Source organism: Muntiacus reevesi, chromosome 4, assembly GCF_963930625.1.
Source record: "Muntiacus reevesi chromosome 4, mMunRee1.1, whole genome shotgun sequence".
Taxonomy (NCBI): Eukaryota; Metazoa; Chordata; class Mammalia; order Artiodactyla; family Cervidae; genus Muntiacus; species Muntiacus reevesi.
In genome coordinates, this window is record NC_089252.1 from 158,486,002 (window position 1) to 158,501,712 (window position 15,711).

Genomic DNA, 15,711 nt, shown 5'->3' on the forward strand with positions numbered 1-15,711 from the left:
TGATCCGATGGACTGCAGCACGCCAGGCTTCCCTGTCCATCATCAACTCCCAGAGCTTGCTCAAACTCAAGTCCATCGAGTCGGTGATGCCATCCAACCATCTCATATTCTGTCATCCCCGATACAGATTTTTGTTGTTGTTGTTGCTTTCAGCTACCTAGAGTAGAAGATTAAAGACATTGATAAATTCATAAATTTGTGGACCACATTCCCAATGAGAGGTGGATTCTGCTTCCCCTCTCCATGAATCTGATCTGTCTCAGTGATTGGCACGGCCAGTTGAGAACAGCAGAGATAATGCTTGCCAGTTCTGGGCTTAATATTGGACAGCAGTGATAGCTTCCACCTTAGTTTCTTGGGGCTCTAAGTTGCCATGTCAGAGGACATCGCCATGCCTGTGGGAGAAGTTGTATGCAGGGGCTCTGGGGCCAGCTGGGAAGAGAGTGGGGAACCAAGAAGAACCCAGTCTCCTAGCTGTTTCTGCCAAAGTTCCAGGCATATGAGTGATGCTCTCTCGGACATTCTAGACTAACTCAGCTATAGCTGAATATCACTAAGTGACATAGTCAACACCATGTAGAGCAAAATAATCACCTAGCCAGATCCTACCCAAATTCCTGCCCCCCAAATCACAAGATATAACCAGTAGTCTTGTTTTAGCCATGAGTTTTAGGGTAATCCATTATGTAGCAAATTTTTAGTTGTCCCAACAAGATTTTTGATGAATCTATTTTTTCCTATTCATGTGATTGTCACCTTTATCAAACATTAAATTTCTTTTGTAGGTTTTTTCTCAACTTTTGATTATGCTGCAATGATCTTCTCTTTATTATTCCTTTACCAGTTCTGCAGTGGTTTACTATATAGCTTTATGATATATGTGCAATGTAGTAGAGCTAACATCCTCTCATCTTTCTTATTTTTCAGAATGCCTCTGTAATTTGTGCATTTTCAGGTGAGGTTTTATATACTCTTGACATGTAACAAAAAGTTCACCATTAATATTTTTATTGGTACTAAATTATACTTCAATCTAAATTTAGAAAAAATTAACATGAAATATAGAGAAAATTTTCATTCTTTTATAAACCTCATTGGTTTAAAGTGTTTTAAGTATGTAAGCAAGCCCTCTGCATCTTCTTGGAAATTTTTACATGAATATTTGATCATTCTTGCTATCCTAAATAAAAATTAGTATTCTATAATTTTCCAGTTTATTATTGCTTGAATATAAAAAATTTGATTTGTATATTAATTAGAAATTATTCAGTGGCTGAGAGTTCTTGTTTCTCATAATTTGCATTTGAAATTTGTGGTTTTCTGTATATACAGTTATTCACATCAAATCATAATTTTGCCTTTCTTTCCAAAATCAGTCTTTACTGGTTTTATTTCTATGTTGTGAGCTCCACGAGGGCAAGGGTTTTTGTCTTTTATGTGCTGCTATATCTTTAGTGCCTGTAAGTCTGATACATGATAGACATCCAATACACTTTTGTCAATTAAAATTAAGAGTGCAATAATTTCGAGTTGGAGTCAGAGTGCCTGGGTTTGAATCCCGGCTCTACTATCATTGGTGTTAATCGAAGTTTCATAAATGGAGACCTGATTAAAATAGGAAAGTGTTTATTTGGGGTTTGTTAGGACTGCAGCCTGGGAGTCACAGATTCAAGAAGCACTTGAATTGTGTTCCACCAGCCTCCAAAATGGAGGAAACTCATAAAGGCAAAAAGCTGCAAGGCCAGTCAGTTGCGTAAGTTGTTTGTCAAGAATTCTAATTGGAGCTGGCGAGCAGTGACGAGCCCGGACAGCAGGGACTGGCTGGGGTTCGCAGTGGTTGCATGGTTACACGGGGAGACCTCGCGACCATAAAGCCGCAGCCGGCAGGTGTTCTGAACCGGCGTGGTGGTGTCCTTGGGTCTGGCGCAGTTCAAAGAAAGTTCACGTTCTCAGCGGTGCAGGGACACGCCTCAGACCAGATCCTCAGTAGCCACCCTACTCCATTTTTGTGTGTCTGAGCTGTGATTATCCCATTATAATTTCAATTTGCCATTCTTGGATATGTTACTACATTTCTGAATTAAATTTTCTTAGCCTCAGTTTCCTTTTTCAATAGCAATTTGGTGTTGCAATAGGATCTTATAAAATTGTGAAGATTAAATGAATAATCATAAAAGCATCTTAATGGAATACTTGACATATAGTAGGTTCTTGATATATTTTGATCTTTCCCATTATTTCTCATGTCTAACTGTTCTTAGTTATAGAATACGATAAAGTAATAGCAATTATGGTAAATCACTTTTGCACAATTAGGAATGCTTATAGAGTTTCACCATTAATCATGATGTCAGTTGTTGATTTGACACAGATTTCTTAAATATGTTAAGGAAGATTAGATATACAAAATCCTATCATTAAGGTTTTGATTTAGAATATTTGTAAGATTTGGTTAAATTATTTATTGAAATAATCATGTTATTTCTTCTTTAACCATTTAATAGAGTTTAAAAATCTTAAGAGAGTTTATAGCACTATAGTTTTTACTATTGAAAAATTATGTTCTTTAGGCATTAGGAATCCAAATAGCATTTCAGGACTAAAATTTTAAACAAATACACTTATCACAGAAACATGATTCTATATATTTCCTTAAAAAGTAATAATCAGTTCTCACAATAACAGGATCTTTGAACTGGCCTAATCTGTGATGCTTCTTGAGATTTCAGAGTTCTGGTGCAGGTTCACAGTTCACGTAAAGAATCTGAAGTTACCACAACATTTATCTCAAAGAGGAGATTTTTAGAGGCAAGAGCTTGGACTTTCTGCATTTCTACAACAGAACTGACTATAGAGTTTATTCTTTGTCCCAGATATTTCATATATCTTTCTCCCAATATTTAATTCTGAAAATAATTCAAACTAAGATAATTTTTGAAAATCCTTTCAAAAATTGTATAGCAGCAACGCATACTTATATTTATATAAGTATTTATATATATATATATATACTTATATTTAATGAATGATGAGTATGGGTTTTATCTTTCGAAAAAATTCAGTTCTATTGAGATATAATTGATGTATGACATTGTATGTTTCAAGTGTATAACGTAATGATTTGATATTTATATTTATTACAAAGTGGTTACCACAATGAGTTTGGTTAACATAATTCACCTCACGTGATTATAAGGTTTTCTTGTGATGAGAACTTTTAAGATCTACTCTCTGAGCAACTTTCAAATATACTACAGACTATTGTTAACTATAGTCACCATGCTGTATATTACACCGCCAGAACTTACACTATATATATGCATATACATATATATCTTATAAAACTGGAGGTTTTATACATTTTGACCACCTTCACATAAACCTTTCTTTTGTATCGACCGTTGCTTCTTAGCAGTTTTGCTTGCTGTTTCACTTTACTTTCCAACTCAAACTGCTAGTGTCAGCCTACCCATCTCATTAGTAGTAAAAGGATCAACACTTATAACATACAGAGGCCATTAAAATGCCTTCCTGTTGATTTGGGTTCTGGCTACTATGGTCCTTAGAAGAAGCAAATCAAAGAACCACATTTTCCCCAAATCCCAACCCTTTAGCCTGATAAAAGTATTTTCCCCTAAATTTGTGTTTATTTATATTAAAAAGTTTCATAAAAATCAAATCATATTAAAAAAGAGTAAACTACCTGAAATTGGGACTATCTCAGGAAACTTCCAATCCCCTCACTAAAGTTTGAAATGTGCTCTTTCCATTCACCCCTGGTTTAATTTCCATGTACATATTGACCTTTTATACTTTTGACCATATTAAAAAATTTTATACCTTGGATAGAGATATATCTCAGTGCCCTTGGATTTGGGATTTCAAAGATCATCCTTTTTCTCCACAATTTCCCTTACATTTATGAGTTTTTCCACCTGGATGCAGTGGATACTTGATCTTTTTTTGTGTATATGTCCTTCATTTTTCAAGTGTTCATTCCAGGACTGAGACAATTACACTCCTTTATTGCTGAAGCCGGAGTTCCAAATATGTTAGGTGATCATTCTGAGGGCCAGTATATTGTTTCACCAGAGCCCCACATTCTGTGACTATTCCTGCCCATCTGCTGAAGCTAACCGTGTTTTCTGCTCACTGATATCCCCAGTCAACCTAAAGCTACCCTCCAGAAAGCAGCAATAACAGCTGGGTGGTTTATGGGCTTGTATATTTGCTTTGCAAATGTTCTGCAGTGCCACATTTCTGGGCTGGTAATTTTCAAACATTAATTTGTTATGGTAGTATAAGACTCTTCAAATATCATCTTACATGGCAGTCCACAAGGTAAACTAGATGAAAAGGCTGTTGCTCTGGTTGATGTAGGGATAGGGCCCGGAGTCCTGGGAGCTCAGAGCTCTGCATCTCCTGCTCGCTCGCGTAGAACAGCATCTACAGGTCTCGGTAGAAGTCCTCGTGTGAAGGTCTCAAGATGGCAAAGTCGCAAATAATAGACCTTAAGAGAAAGAAACCTTCCTCTTATGGTCTTTTGCTTCTGTTAAATGTGTTTTGTTTGACCTCTATAGTGTTCTTATTAACTATATTTTTTTCCCAGCTACTTTATTTTCAAAGAAATCACAATGAACTCTTTCAGCTGCTTAACTTGATACTTTACCTCTTCTCTTCTAAATATTATGTGTTTACTGCCATTTCTTTTTTCTTTACTTTTTACTTTTTAACTGGTTAGTATTTATAAACATAACAAGAAGGCTGGTATTGGAGACACAAAATCCAGAATCTGAACTACCTGGCAACCAAAAGGTGGAAGGGTGTGTTTTACTGTAACTTACCATCAACCCAATTTCTTTCCACCCCTTAACTGAGAGAACCAGGGATTTGAGAATGTCTTCTACAGCGCCTCTGTAGATTTTCTTTGGCCAGAGGACCCTAAAATGGTTTCAAAAAAGACAAATTGCTATATCTTCCTGAGCTTAGCAATTGCACAATTAAATTTTCATATCAATTAATTTTGACCAAAGGGCAACTATCCCCTTCTTAAGCATACTTTTGTTGCATTGTGGCTTGTGCTCAGTAGTGTCTGACTCTTTGAGACCCCATGGAATATAGCCCGCCAGCCTCCTCTGTCCATGAAATTTTCCAGGCAAGGATACTGGAGTGGGTATTCATTTCCTCCTCCAGAGGATCTTCCCAACCCAGGGATCAAACGCATGTCTCCTGTGTCTCCTATCTCCTGCACTGCAGACAAATTCTTTACTGGCTGAGCCATCAGGAAAGCCCCTTCTTAAGTATACTTCAGGTTTTTTCCTCAATATTTTCATTGTTACTTACTGCAGTTTACTTTCTTTTAATATATATTCTATTATCATACATACATATTGAAAGTATAATAAATTTTTCTGTAATAATTTCAATTGAATAAATTGGGGGGTTTTGTTATGCAGATAAATATTGTAAGTTTATTTGTATAAAATATGGACTATTTTGCCAATTTCCTTTTCTTCTTTTCCTGTATTTGTACTGGAAAATTTGTATCACCTTTTTTTTTTTTTCTGGTCTTTATGCCTTGGCTGGCACTTTCAGAACAATAATGATACACAAATTTGATTGTGGCCACCCTTTGGTTGCTCAAGCCCTAATAGGAATTCTTTAATAGCTTGGACTTCCCTAGTGGCTCAGCTGGTAAAGAATCTGCCTGCAATGCGGGAGACCTGGACTAAATCCCTGGGTTGGAAAAATCCCCTGGAGAAGGGAATGGCAACCCACTCCAGTAATTCTGGACTGGAGAATTCCATGGACTGTATAGTCCACGGGGTCGCAAAGAGTCGGCCATGACTGAACAATTTTCACAATAGAAGCAGTGAGTTTTATTCCTGGTCTAGAATCTAAGACTCCCCGTATACCATGTGGCAAGGCCAAAAGATTTTTTAAAAATTGTTTCAGGTATATTCACAATTGCTTGTTGAAGTATTTCTGTGACGGCTGTTTACAAATCCTGTGAGGTAACTCCAAAGTCTGTGTCATCTCATTGTTGACATTTGTTGACTGCTCTTTCTAATTCAAGTTGAGATTCTCCTGGTTCTCCGTAGGATAAGTGATTTCATTTGTATCCTGGAGATTACTCTGTTTCCTCTTCACCTTCTTTTCTGCAGGTATTCATCCTGTGTAGGTTTGCATTTGTTAAATGTGGACAGTTACAATACACTACACTTGTTGAAATGCTGTCTTGGCATTTCACTTTTTCATACAAAGAGCCTCTCTGAGAAACCCCACATACTTTGGCTAAATTCACTGTCCAATTTATAATTACATTTTGTTTCTTACTGCTGTTATTTAACTTTTAACATCTCTTACTTTTAAAGTCCATAAATATTCATTTTTAAAAGAATATTTTATTATTTATCTTCTCCCACAGAGGGCCCCAGGCCATTTCCATCTGTCCCACCTTTTCCAGCCATGTTCTCAGCAGTAAATCAGAATACAGGTATTTAGCTTGCTATTTTTGCTATTCAGTCACTAAGCTGTGTCTGACTCTTAGCGAACCCATGGACTGCAGCACGCCAGGCTTCCCTGTGCTTCTCTTTCTCCTGGAGTTTGCTCAAATTCATGTGGATTGAGTTAGCGATGTTATCTAAACACTTTGTCTTCTGCCGCCCCCTTTTCCTCTCGCCCTTAATCTTTCCTAGCATCAGGGCCTTTCCCAATGTGTTGGCGCTTCGCATCAGATGACCAAAGTATTGGAGCTTCAGCTTCAGCCTCAATCCTTCCAAAGAATATTCAGGGTTGATTTCCTTCAGGATTGAGTTTGATCTCCTTGCTGTCCAAGGGACTCTCAGGAGTCTTCTCCAGCACCATGGTTCAAAAGGATAAATTCTTTGGTGCTGAGTATTTAACACTCCCCAGATCATTCTGAGATGTGAAATTTTGCAGGGTTGTCAGGCTGTCTCACTCTTAACTCTCATAGACAGCCTGGGATCCTGACGTCCTTTCCCAGTCATTTCTTTCCTGTAGCCCCAGCATCCTTCCTTCTCTAGGGCACCTGAACTGCCTTCCAGAGAGCATATTTGTACCCACACTCAGTTTAGCAACAACTGTTGCTAATTAACTTATTCAGATTATTTCTTCTGGAAGAGTGATGTGAAAGTGAAAGTTGCTCAGTCGTGTCCGACTCTTTGTGACCGCATGGACTCTACAGCCCATGGAATTCTCCAGGCCAGAACACTGGAGTAGTGGCTGTTCCCTTCTCCAGGGGATCTTCCCAACCCAGGGACTGAACCCAGGTCTCCTGCATTGCAGGTGGATTCTTTACCAGCTGAGCCACAAGGGAAGCCCTAGAAGAGTGATGTAATGGCTTCTAAATATTGGACAGAACTTCTGCTTTTGAGCATTGTGAAATTATTCAACTGGCAAAGTAAGCACTAAAATCAAAATTAAACACTTTCTCACCCACATTTAGGCTCTAGACTCTGGAGGAGGAAGACCAGTAGGGCAACAGGAAGAGAGGGTGGGAAGGAAGACTCAGAGAGACTCCAGATTGTCCCTGGAGTGAGAGCCCAAAAGCCCCTGGAAAGCTCCACATCTCAGAAAGTTTCAGGAAGTATTAAAAAGTGAGTAAAATATGTATATTCTAATCAACAATTGGACCTAGCTAGACCAGGTAGGCTGTGAAAATGACCTGACAGCATAGGTAGGAAAAGAAAAATAGTAAAACAATTGCAGAACTTGCAAAACAGAAGAGATGCTAAAAATCCAGTGATAGAAATAGTAAGGAGGTCTTCCTTGGTGGTCCAGTGCTTAAGAACCTGCCTGGCAATGCAGGGGACAAGGGTTCGATACCCAGTCCGGGAAGATCCCACATGCTATAGAGCAACTAAGCCTGTGTGCCGCTACTACCGAAGCCCGAGTCCCCTAGAGCCTGTGCTACACAACAAGAGAAGCCGCAACAATGAGAAACTCACACACTGCAACTGAAGAGTAGCCCCCACTCACCACAGCTAGAGAAAGCCTGCATGCAGCAAGGAAGACCCGGGGCAGTCAAATAAAGAAAGAGTAAGCAAATGGACCATCTCCTTGCTTCCCTAATTTCAATTTTTCTTATTTTATTCATATCCAGGATGTAGTCTTCTCATTTTAAAGTGTGTGACAAGTGTTCCCTTTTTGCAGACCAGATAGTGGTGTCTGGATTTGAATGTCTAAACTTGATGGGAAATGGAGGCCTTTTACCTGGGAACATTGTGCCAGAGAGGGCCTCCTCCTATTTAACTGGGGTGGTGAGCGATGTGTTGAGCAAGGTGAGCCTGCTCTTCACTGTTATTCATGCAGGAACTTGTTTTAACTGTGCTTCCCTCATTAGGCAGATCAGTGGCCTGTAGGTGGTTGAGTGCATGAGTAAATAAAACAATAATAATATGGAGGACTTGGCCTACCACCTCAAACCTATTTTCAGGCTGACTACATGACGGGTGATAGAGGGGCAGTAGGAATGGGAGGAGAGGAAAGTACTTTGCTGGGAGGAGGAAAAAAGGGTATAGGTCCCTAACAAATTGAAAGAATGAGGTCCCTGGACTGCAGACTGATGGATGGGCTGCTCTCCCGGGCCCGTGCCTCCCAGACAGGTGTGCGGTTGTGCGCATGCGTTATGTTTATATGCTAGCACTGCAGCTGTCTGTGTTTCTCTAGCCTGGTGCCTTTAGCTTCTTATCTCTGTTCCACATGGCATCTCAATGTCTGGCCTCTGCCCAGCTCAGCCTGCTTTTTTTTTTTTTTTTCCTTTTTTTAAAAAAGAAGTCATTTACAGTTTTTAAAAATATTTTTATTTATTTATTTATTATTCGGCTGCGCTAGGTCTTAGTTACTACAGGTGAGGTCTTTAGTCTCATCATGTGAACTGTGTGTTGCTGCATGGGTGATCCAATTCCCTCACCCGGGATGGAACCCAGGTCCCTTCATTGAGAGCATGGAGTCTCAGCCCCTGGACCACCAGGGAAGTCCCTCGGTCTGCTTTCTAGCCATCCTCCTGCTCCCCCATCTTGTTTCTGTTAGTGGGCCTGGATATTTGATTAAGGAGCTCTGACAATCCATGTCTTTACCCATCAACCCCCCACTAATTCCTCTCATTATCTCCATCCTGCTTATCAAACCTGGTCCCAGAAGACCTGAGAAGCTGACTTCTCTTGGGGAGGTGCAGTCCCAAAGTGTTTGCATTTTTAGAGGCAACCAAGTGAAAATGTTACTCAGTCCTCTCAGACTCTTTGCAATGACGCCATGGACTGTGGCCCACCAGGGTCCTCTGTCCATGGGATTCTTCAGACAAGAATCCTGGAGTGGGTAGCCATTCCCTTTTCCAGGAAATCTTCCCAGCCTGAGACTCGAACCAGGGTCTCCTGCATTACAGGCAGATTCTTTACCACCTGAGCCACCAGGGAAGCCCCTAAGAGGCCACAAACTTCATGTTGAACAAAGCAATCTCTAATTATATTGCTTTAGGCATCAGTAGGAAGAAAAACACTCTTTGGAGAAGACTGCAGGGAGAGATCCTATGGGTGTTTAGAATTTTGACTTAATAACTAAATCACCATTTTTCTGTCTATAAAATGCAGATTATAATAATACACAACAGAATGTTTGAGGTCTAAAGTGAGAGTGCCTATATCAAGTCCCGTGTCACATACAAAAGTAAGTGTCTGATAAATGTCTGCTGCTGCTTCTGTGGCGGCAACTATTCAGTTATGTGTCTATACCGGGCACTGGGCCAGGCAGTGGGGAGACTTCCAAGTACAATAATAACAAGATCATTCTCCAGACCCCTAGGAGCTCAACCCAAGGAGAGATCATTAGCATTTTGACAGCCTAGTTCATTCTTCCCTAAAATGTTCTCATACATGTCACCTCACTTAACTCTCATTTTTTGCCAGGTATGTGTAATTTTCTTCGTTTCCAAGAGACTAGAAGATTCCAAATGACTTGCCCAAGTTCCACACCCAATCTGGAGCAGACTTTTTTTTTTAAGTGAACATGACTCAAAGCTATGTATATCACAGCAAAAAACATTTATTACAAATAATCCTTAGCACATTACTGAACTCAGGACCATGGGAGGGGAGGACCCATGAAACCAAGAGAAAATTCTGCAAATTTTTCTATTCAAAATGTGCATCTGAGTTATGGCTCAGAAAATATGACCAATGTAAATGTAACATGATGATAGGAAATCATCAAAAATGCTTCTTAAAACAGATTTTATTCATTCTGTCACACTGGAAGAGCCACAGGCCAGTTCTCTCTCCGTCCCTTCCGTATGTATGTTTAAATGGGGTAGAGGTTAGTGGAGGGTAGCTTAGCATGAATAAACAGTCAAATAAGCTCCATGTTGCAGTATACCCTTCATAAAAGTGAGCACTTAATTAATTCAAGAGCACACCTGTCACTTTAATTATGATTCTGTCAATAAATTTTAGTGCCTATGAGAGGTGCTAAAGTGAAATTACACTTCACCTTTCCTGGCACAATAACGAAAGAGGACGAAATCTGCAGTCAATTACTCTATGCCCCCTGCCTCCATAGGGGACCTGGATACCAGAGCCAAGATCTAATTAAATCTCGTGCTTTGTTCCTATGTATTTCACAGCTTTTGTTGCTACTGTGTATGAGATCTATTTTTCTATTTAATGATAAATGTTAACATATACCATTACACTTTCATGGCTCATTTTGGCAACCCAAAATTTGATTGTCTCTTAAAGATCACTCTATTGCTCTGTCCCCTTGAGGATGGAAAATTGACTGTGATGGTGATAGAGGAGGCGAACGTTGTGGGGAAAGCAATTTTGCATCAAGTGTGGGGTGGAGGTATCTGGGTCCTTCACACAGCATTGGAGGAGCTCTGAGAGTGCAGCCCAGAGCACCATTTGCCTGGGAAATGGAGGCAGTAGGGTCTCCACTATAGGATCTCCCCCTCCAAAGTCTCACATATTGTATGAGTGGGTATTCCTGGTTGCGTGGCTTCAGGCTCCACCCTGCTGGCCTCCCACAAATGTTGTGAACTGGCCAATATCCTTTCACATGTTCTTTTCTTATTTAAGCCAAGCCGAGTCCTTTACCCACAATCCGTGGATTGCTCTGTAGCAGGTAAAAAGAATCTGATAGGTTATACACACTGACATGGCTTCCCAGGTGGTATTAGTGGTAAAGAACTTGCCTGCCCATGCAGGAGACATAAGAGACATGGGTTTGATCCATGGGTTGGGAAGATCCACTAGAGGAGGAAATGGCAACCCACTCCAGAATTCTTGCTTGGAGAATCCCACGGACAGAGGAGCCTGGTGGGCTACAGTCCACGTTGTTCAGTTACTCAGTCGTGTCCAAGTCTTTGTGACCCCCTGGACTGCCGCACACCAGGCTTCTCTGTCCTTCACCTTTGCCTGGAACTTGCTCAAACTCAAACGAGACACCATTGACATGGTGATGCCACCAACCATCTTGTCCTCTGTCGTCCCTTTCTCCTCTTTCCCTCAATCTTTCCCAGCATCAGGGTCTTGTCTAATGAGTCAGCTCTTCGAATCAGGTGGCCAAAGTACTGGAGCTCCAGCTTCAGCATCAGTCTTTATAATGAATATTCAGGACTGATCTCCTTTAGGATTGACTGGTTGGATCTCCTTTCAGCCCAAGGGAATCTCCAGAGTCTTCTCCAACACCACAGTTCAAATGCACCAATTCTTAGTGCTCAGCCTTCTTTATGGTCAAATTCTCGCATCCATACATGACCACTAGAAAACCCACAGGATCGCAAAGAGTCAGACATGACTGAGTGACTAACACATTGACAAGGAATTCCTAAAACATTATTATGTGATAAAAGCAAGATGTAGTATCACCAAACAAGGTGACATAGTTCTTCATGTATGTGTATATTTGTAACTGTGTAAAGAAATTCTGAGAGACTACAAAAGCAAATGATAATAGTGGCCACCTCTGGGGAAGGGAGTGGAGGAAATAAGTGTAGACTTGTGCCTTTCACTCTGTACACTTTCTCTTGAATTTTGTACAAAAGTAATGCTTTCAAGTATTGCTTATGTATTCAACACAGCAAAGCAAAACAAACAAAAAAGATAAAACCAGTGGGCCTGAGTATAGCAAATAGAGAACAGGAGCCTCCAGCTCATTATCAGCTTGACTCCACTGAACAAATACTATGAGCCCTGTGCCATGTACTGTTCTTTAGTCACTGAGTCGTGTCCGACTCTTTAGCCACACCATGGACGGTAGCCTGTCAGTCTCTTCTGTCCATGGAATTCTCCAGGCAAGAATACTGATGTGTGTGTTTAGAATACTGGAGTGGGTTGCCATATCCTTCTCCAGGCTGTCTTCCCGACCCAGTGACCGAACCCACATCTCCTGCACTGGCAAGCAGATTCGTTACCACTGAGCCACCAGGAAGACTGTCAACGAACCAGACAAACAGATAAACACTGTACAGTGTTGTAAGTGGGAGGATAACAATACGAAGAAGGTTTGTGGGGAGCCCCTGCTCACCCACCCAGGAAGAAGAAAAGAGGTAGAGCAAAAACTTCCTTGAGAAGGTGACACCACTCTCCAAGTCTTGAAGAGTAAGAGAAAAGAAGAGAAGGAAGGGTTCAGAGTAGGTTTGACGTTCTGTGAAGTACAAGCAGCATTATAATTCCCCTCTAGCTCAGCCTCAGCAAAGCTGTTTTTCCCCACCAGGTGAACAAGCCAGCCAAAGCAGACCACATCAGAGAGAACTGTTAACAAGTAGCAGCACATCGGAGCGTTCAATCTGAGCCCGAATAGCCACAGGCGGCACAGGCAGCTTCCAGGGCCAGCTTGGAGACAGCTGTCTCCATCACCAGGAGTAATGCAGAAGCCAAGAGGCTTCCTTGGGGCAACGTTGTCGTAACTATCACTGGCATGTTTTCCAGGCAGTGTGGGGGCATTTACTGAGTATTTACTGTGTTATAAACTATTGAGTCTTTATACAAAGATCACAGGATGAGGTTGCATAAGCTCTGATGGATAAATAGCTAACGCTTATCTTCCTCGCCCTGCACACTAAACCTGTGACCTTGTCCCACTTTCTTATCTACCTCATTCCTTATTCCTTTCCCTCATGGCGCCTACTAGTGGCCACCCCCCTGCCTGTCAGTAGTCAGGACCTCCAAAACTTCTCGGTAAGCCTACCTTTCAGCTTCTATTTGAACATCCAGAATTTTCCTTTGTCTCAGCAGCCAATTTTTGGCACTCCCAGTATGACTTGTCTCGGTCTAGCTGAATCTTGGAGCCAGTCTGGTAAAGTCGGCTTTCCAGTGTGATGATGGAAGATGATGGCTTGATGAGTAACTCCCTCCAGGTAAGCGATGCATATTTTAATCAAGTCTCTAGGGCAAGCGATCTCTTAAGTCCAAAGAGGAACACCGATACATGGGGAATTTAACCATGGGATTGCCCCGCCCCCTCCGCCCCACCATTCTGGTCACAATTAATCACCAGGGCCATGCACCTTCTGTTCTAGGTCATCCTCTTGTCCAGCCCAGTTAGGTGCCTCTGACAATCCCTACTCTAGTCCGTGAGCTCCCTGAGGGCAGCCCTCACCATGAACCTCCCGTTGTAGAGCTCAATGAAAGTCAGCTTGAGCTCACTCATCCAAAGAAGTTTTGAACTCCAACTGTGGGCAAGAAGCTGCTAGTTCTGGGGACAAAAAAAAAAAAAAAAAAAAAGAAAAAAGAAATGCTCTAAAGGAGTCCACTGTGTGTAGAACAGTTCTTCTTCCTGATTCATGACAGTTTATATCCAATGGGAGAGAAGAGATGGTGCAGGCATGAATAAACCCACTGCCAAGCCAAACACATACAAGTAACAGTGTTTCTCACATCACAACAGCAGTTAAGCTGAGTGAAATATATGGACAGGTCTCTGGTATTAGAAGAACAGTCTTACATTCAAATAGAATGGTGGGTCTTTTCCATTAGTTTTCTATTTTATTATGAAACATTTTGAATAATAAAGATACCAATATAGAAAATATCTTTACCACTGAGCCACCTGGGAAGCCCAGGAGTTGTTTTAGGTTCCTTTAATTCATTAAATCTCTTAATCTTTACTACAGCCTTTCGAGAGACATAGTATTGAGTTGGCCAAAAGGTTCTTCTGGTTTTTCTGTACCATCTTACCCCAAGCAAACCATTTGGCCAACCCAACTTTTTGGCCAACTCAGGTTTATATTCTGAGGCTATGGATGCTGGGCTGAAGTAAGTACCCCAGCCAAGATGATGGAGCCAAGACATGGCAGAGGCAGGACTTCAGACCAAATCTCAGGGGCCTCCAAGGCCCACAGTGTTACACGAAGAGAGATGACACCCTCAAGAAAACACACAAAACTAATTTCTGCCAAAAATGGTAACTTGAATTTCATTTAGAAAAAACAAACCAAATTGAGGGACATCCTTCAAAACAAATGAAATACACTCCTCAAAAATATCGATGTCATGAAAGACAAAAGCTAAGGAGACATTCCAGATAAAAGGACACTAAAGAGACATGACATCCTAATGCAATGTGTTACACTAGCAGGGGGAATGTTTTCCAAAATACTACTGGGGCTACTGGCAAAATTAAGCACATTACAATTTAGATGATAGCATTGTTGTTGTTGTTAAGTCACTAAGTTGTGTCCAACTTTTTGCAACCCCATGACCTGCAGCACGCCAGGCTTCCCTTTCCTTCACTATCTCCTGGAGTTTGCTCAAACTCACGTCCACTGAGATGGTGATGCCATTGAACCATCTCATTCTGTGTCATCCCTTTCACTTCTGGCCCTCAACCTTTCCCAACATCAGGGTCTTTTCCAATGAGTCAGCTCTTCATGTCAGGTGGCCGAAGTATTGGAGCTTCAGCTTGAGCATCAGTTCTTACAGTGAATATTCAGGGTTGATTTACTCTAAGGTTAATTGGTTTGATATCTTTGCTGTCCAAAGGACTCTCAAGAGTCTTCTCCATCAGCACAATTTGAAAGTATCAGTTCTTCAGTGCTCAACCTTCTTTATGGTCCAACTCCCACATCTGTACATGACTACTGGAAAAACCATAGCTTTGATATTCAGTTCAGCTCAGTTCAGTTGCATCTGATTCTTTGTGACGCCATGAATCGCAGCACGCTAGGCCTCCCTGTTCATCACCAACTCCTGGAATTTACTCAAACTCATGTACATCGAGTCGGTGATGCCATCCAGCCATCTCATCCTCTGTTGTCCCCTTCTCCTCGTGCCCCCAATCCCTCCCAGTATCAGGGTCTTTTCCAGTGAGTCAACTCTTCACATGAGGTGGCCAAATGATTGGAGTTTCAGCTTCAGCATCAGTCCTTCCAATGAATACCCAGGACTGATCTCCTTTAGGATGGACTGGTTGGATCTCTTTGCAGTCCAAGGGACTCTCAAGAGTCTTCTCCAACATCACAATTCAAAAGCATCAATTTTTCAGCACTCAGCTTTCTTCACAGTCCAACTCTCACATCCATACATAACCACTGGAAAAACCGTAGACTTGACTAGGCGGACCTTTGTTGGCAATGTAATTATTAAATCAACATTAAATTTTCTGAATTTGATCTTAGTCATTATGACTTTGAAGGAAAACATGTCTGTTCTTAGGAGAAACATTTCTTTCATTATTCCTAACATACCTATAGAT

The 15,711-nt window shown here is 41.1% G+C and overlaps 1 long non-coding RNA gene across 1 annotated transcript in view; it reads right to left on the reverse strand.

Moving 5' to 3' along the window:
• Nucleotides 1–4,909: 4,909 nt before the first annotated feature.
• The window catches only part of LOC136166141 (uncharacterized), a 46,620-nt gene continuing 35,818 nt past the window's right edge, over nucleotides 4,910–15,711 (reverse strand). The window contains exon 3 of the long non-coding RNA XR_010662858.1: nucleotides 4,910–4,941. This is a non-coding gene — a long non-coding RNA (uncharacterized lncRNA). The remainder of the gene's footprint in view (nucleotides 4,942–15,711) is intronic.